Source organism: Trichosurus vulpecula, chromosome 1 (genome assembly GCF_011100635.1).
Source record: "Trichosurus vulpecula isolate mTriVul1 chromosome 1, mTriVul1.pri, whole genome shotgun sequence".
NCBI lineage: Eukaryota > Metazoa > Chordata > Mammalia > Diprotodontia > Phalangeridae > Trichosurus > Trichosurus vulpecula.
Genome location: NC_050573.1, coordinates 9,554,410 through 9,560,369, shown reverse-complemented (window position 1 = coordinate 9,560,369; position 5,960 = coordinate 9,554,410).

Below are 5,960 nucleotides of genomic sequence, written 5' to 3'. Positions count from 1 at the left end.
GGGAAAGCCTTCAGTCAGAAGACTGGACTTATCTGCCATCAGAAATTATTGTATGAAGGCCTTTGGGAAGGTGATATACTTATGGAACAGCTGGGAAGTCATACCAGAGAGAAAATTTGTAAATGTAATGAATATGGGATGACCAATCAATGGGATTCAGGACTTACTAAACATCACAGAATTCATAACAGAGAAATAACTAATGAATATAATATATGTTGTAAGGACTTAAAGTGAATGATCAGACACTGAATATCAGAAAATTCACATGGGAGAGAAACCATATGAATGTAGTGAATATTGTAAAGCCTTTCATCATAGAGAATGTAAAGTTCATTGAAGGCTTGCCTTAATAGAAAGCTCATAAATGAAGGAAGACCTTCCTCGATGGTAATGATGTGGCTAGAAAGGCACCCTAAGGGTTGAGTTGCTCTTTTCCTGGTTTATCCTCTAACCTGAAGATGCTCAAAGTCTCTTGATACAAAGGTGTTCTAAGGGTTGAGTGGCTCTTTCCTGGTGCCCTAAAGTCTCCTCCCCTTATCTTGAAATACCACAAAACTTCTCCTTATCCTGGACCATGGAATTTCTCATCTCCCCCCCATCATGGGTCATAAAAATTCCCTTTGTCTCCCTGTTCGGTTAAGCTAAGTTAGGTTCGGATTTGGATTTGCGCTGGCAATAAAGCACACTCCCAACAGAATATAGTTTTTATTGAAAGATGGGAAATACTCTAACAAACACAGTTAACACAACAAAGACAAAGACACAAACAACAGATTCATCACCTCCCAGAGGAACTCTAGCACTTGATCCTCTCAAAGCTGAGGAGATCCCAGTTCACACAGTTCAGCTCAATCAAGGCCTGGGAAAGGAAGGTGGTCCCAGGCAAAGCCTTCCCCCCATGGGTGAGATCTCAATGAGTCTGTCCCACGTGGTGACTTTTATAAGGAGCTGAACAAAGAAAGTTTTTCCCGCCAGAGAGGGGAGACTCACTGCTAACTGTCCCAGATGTTCTCCCCCAGAGAGGGTAGCCACTCCCCTCGGGAGGGGAAGATCCTATCAGTCATTTTGCTTTTTGAGAACTGGCTAGGTCCTCAAAAAGCAGCTTCACAAATATTTCCTGTCCTTTGTTCAAGAGTGTATTCCATCTTTTGTTCAGGACTATCAGTCAGAGAGGAATGTCTGAGAGGTGCATTCTCAGAGAGGGGCTTCTCAGTCTCCTAGCCAGAAAGGAACGTCCGGTTCTTTATTCCAAGCCCAAGAGTTTAAAGATCTTGCAGGAGCTGGGGGCGGGGGGGGGGGGGGGGGGGTGTTGTGGGGGAAGGAAGAAAAGCCAGGCTTACACTATAATATGGAAGATCTTCTATAATGATTTATCATTCACTCCCTTATCCTGTGCTTATAAAAACAAGCCTCTGTCCCCCTGTAATTTGCTAGTCCTTCTTCCAGGCTAGCCTTCTGCTTTTGCATCAGTAAAGCTCCCATTGCTACAGAGAAGGTCTAAGTGAATTCTCTCACATTGGAGCCAGCTCTCCCAACTCTGAGCTCATCAGTAAAATGCTTACTCAATATGAGCAGATTCAAACTGGAGAAAAATCATCTGAACGTGATGAATTTGAGGAAGAACTCCTTGAGAGCAGAAATGAGATTCACACGGGAAAAAAAAAACAACCAACCAAAAAACAACCAAAAACAACCAGGATATAATGCCTTAAGACTAGAAGAAGCACAGATAGGATTTCTTTTTTTTTTCTTTTACTATTTCTATTTATTTTTTTTTAATATTTTTTTTTCTAAATACATGTATAAACAATTCCTAAGATTAATTTTTAAAATTAATGTTCCCAGTTCTTTCCCTGATCCTTGTGAAGGCAAGCAGTTTGCTATAGTAAGAGAAATTACTATTTCTCTCATATTAATAATCGATTACTATTGGGGATCCAGGATGTTTTTTAATCTTCCTATTTCTTCATTCTCTACTAGGTCAAATCAGCTGAAGAATAGGGTTGATGATGAAATTGGATTTAACATTGTCCTCAATCTTGTTTAGACCCCACCCAACTTGGGTAAACTTAGTTCTGATTAAAAAGGAAAAATCATCTAATCTAGGTAAATTCTGGCCATTGTGTCCTATTCAGACAGTCTTGGGTGGGTATAGATCCCTTGTCTACATTGGCTAAGGCTGGGGGTGGTCTGGGAGTAAGAGTGACATAATCACATTCAAGTCCCCTAGTCCCTCATTAGAATAGGTCTACCTCTCAAAATATTCTCTCATTAATTGTTAACCAATTGCCACCCATACCACTCTACCAAGGGTATATAAACATCAAGAAGCCTCCAGGAGGAGTCTTTTGTTTATGAGAGATAGCCAAATGACCATTCTTTTATTAATTATTTGCTAGCCATAATTAATAAATAAAATGATTAATTACCCAGAAATTATGTCTTTTGAACTTTTCATTTGTCACAATAGTTTGTATACGTTCAGTCATGCAAAACATATTTCCACATTAGCCATATGAAAGAAAAACCAAGAAAAACAAAGTTTAAAAATAGTCTGCTTCAATGCGCATTCAGGCTTCATCAGTTCTTTCTCTGGAGGTGGATAGTATTTTTCATCATAAGTCCTTCAGAGTTGTCTTGGATCATTATATTGCTGACAATAGTTAACTCATTCACAGTTGATCATGGTACAATATTTGCTGTTACTCTGTACAGTGTTGTGGTTCTGTTCAATTCACTTTGCATCAGTTCATGTAAGTCTTTCTGAAAGCATCCTGCTCCTCATATAGCACAATAGTCTTCCATCACAATCATATACCACAACTTGTTCAGCCATTCCCCAACTGAAAGGCATCCCCTCAATTTCCAATTCTTTGCCAATATAAAAAGAACTGCTATAAATATTTTTGCACATATGGGTTCCATTCCTTTTTTCTTTTATCTCTTTAGGCTACAGACCTAGTAGTGGTATTGCTGAGTCAAAGGGTATGTGCAGTTTTAAAGCTCTTTGGGCATAGTTCCAAATTGTTCTACAGAAATGGTTGAATTAATTCACTACTCTACCAACAAGGTATTAGTGTTCCAATTTTCCCACATCCCTTCCAACATTTGTCATTTTTCTTTTCTGTCATATTAGCAAATCTGATGGGTATGCAGAGGAACCTAAAGTTGTTTTACTCTGCATTACTCTAATCGATAGTGATTTAGAGCATTTTTTTCATGACTATAGCTGGCTGCATATATGTTTAGTATTGTTATGACTTCATTGTCTATGGTACCTTCTAGCAAAATGTAGTTCACCTGCTTTTTTCTTTTAATTAAATCTGGTTTTGCTTTTTCTAAGATTGTGTTGGATACTGCTGCTTTTTTTTAAACTTCAGCTGAAGCATAATCAATTCTGCTTCAGTCCCTTATCTTTACTCTGTGTGAGTCCCTGCTTCAAGTGTGTTCTTGTAAAGAACATATTTTAGGATTTTCATTCTAACATTCTTTGATTCTACAATTGCTAGGTTTGTTTGATTTCCCTACAAATTCCCTTCTCAGGTGTGCCTTTGATGCATCAAGTATGTGTGAAAATTTTTATAGATGAGAAAGTTGCCTTATAAATCAGTAGTTGGTGTTCTTTTGTTCACCTTCTGTGGGAGTATTAAGTTTAAAATCTCTAAGGGTTCCCTCCACTAAGTCTTTGCTTTCTTTCTCTTCAGATGCCTTATGAATCATTCCTTCAACATACAATTTTGCTGTCTTAAAAAATGTCTTCTATTTATATTTGTTCCAATCTAGCTTTTTTCCCCTTTCTTTTCCTTTCCTTCTTTATAGTCTATCCAGAACTGTTATTTTAATGGAGTTGTTTCACTTTCCTTGTTGGTGAAAAAAGTTATGATGAAAATTTTTGCAGATCTTTTCTGCTTTCTTTTACTTTATTTTCCTCCATTATCATTCTTTACATTTGTTTGGGATGACTTAGTTTAACTGCATCTCCCACCAAGCTTTAATGCTACCTTTTGAACTACCAAGAGGATTCAAGTACTCAAGAAACAACTCCCTGTGCGACAAATGAAAAACCCCAAGAGAGAGCTTCTGGGTAACTAATAATAAATTTATCGATTAGCCTCGCCAAGGTTAATTGGTCATACTTAAAATATAACGTTTAGTATTCTCAACAGCTGGTGGAGTTACCTTCAGCACACTAATTGATATACAAAAATATTTATAGCTCTGTTTAATGTGGCAGAAAAAGATCTGATATATTGCCCATTAATTGGGGAATAGCTAAACAAGTTATGGTGTATAAATATGATTGAATATTGTGTTACTGTAAGCAGTGATGGTGGAGATGATTTTAGAGAAAGCTTAGAAGACATATGAATGGATGAAGTGAACAGAACCAGAACAGTTTATACAATGATATTATGGCACTGTAAGGCAAACAGGAAGTCTGCCCAGTTCTTCTCCTTCAGAGTCTTTGAGTACTTCCATCTCCTAAGCACCATGATCCCAGCTCTCACTTCCAATTCTCTCCTGGATTCTCAATACACAGAATTTTGAGCTTTGGGAAGTTATGTCTTTGAATAGCCCTCTTGGGCTGGTACAAGCACGTGAGGAATTCTAAGATGAAATTTCCTAATGAGAGAATGGGGATTCCAGAAATACAATAGAAACAGAAGGACTAGACTGGGGACATGGGACCGGTAAGGCTAAAGTACATGGGAACAGTATAAGGAGAAGTGGTGGTGGCAGGGGGGTGGAGGGTGGTGTCTGCTTAGTCAATCAGAAATTTTTCATCCATGTAGTTAGCAGAGTAAGAGATATCCATTTACTAGGAGTAGGGGATATATAATGCCTTTTGACCGAGGTTCACACCCTCAAGACTTAGGTAAATGAGTGTGTCACTTGTTTGCCATCTAGTTTCCCTGGCTTCCTTCATGTCCCTACTGAAAATCCATCTTCTACAGAAAACCTTTCTTTATACCCCTTGATTCTAGTGCCTTCGCTCTGTCGATTATTTCCAGTTTGTCTTGTGTGTGGCTCATTCGTGTATAATTGTACACGTTGTCTCCCCCAATTACACAGTGTGCTTTTTCAGAGCAGGGACTGTCTTTGGCCCTCCTTTGCATTCTCAGTACTTAGCATAGAGTCTGGCACATGTTGTACTTCAACCATTTCAGTCATATCCTTTGTGACCCCATATGGCGTTTTCTAGGTAAAAATACTGGAGTGGTTTGCCATTTTCTTCTCCTGCTCATTTTACAGACGAGGAAACTGAGTCATAGAGGGTGAAGTGACTTGCTCAGGGTCACGCAGTTAGGAAGTGTCTGAGGCCAGAGTTGAACTCAAGAAGATGAGTCTTCCTGATTCCAAGCCCAGTGTTCTATCCATTGTGCCACCTACCTGCCCACCTGGCACATAGTAGGTGCTTTCTCTTTCCTCTTTCCCTTACTATCAAAACACCTTGAACATGTTGCTCCTACTCCAAGGATTGAAAGGTTGCAAAAACCAACCTTTTGTTGAGAGGTTTCCTAGACTGGTAGATATTGGGAATACCCTTCTTTAAACCTTGTTCGTGACATGGAACCCTGTGGGAGTCTGCTGAAGTCTTGGATGGACCTGTTTTCAGAATCCTGTTTTTAAGTTCATAGAACAGAATGAAAATAAATACATAAGATTACAAGGGAAACCAATGGTAAAGAACTAGTTATACACACGTGTCATATACATGTGTTTAAATATATGTGTGTATATGTATACATATACGTATGTGTGCATGTAAACATGTTTACAAAGGTCAGGAACACCCTGCGTAATTTTCCCTGCCCTCCAGAGAACCTCTTTTCTAGACCTAAGGCAGACAAATAGGGCTTTCTTGAGCATGCGCACAACCCGTGGGCTGGCGAACTACATTTCCCAGAAGGCTGTATCGACCCGGAGGCGGGATGGACTCGTGCCACGTGACTCGT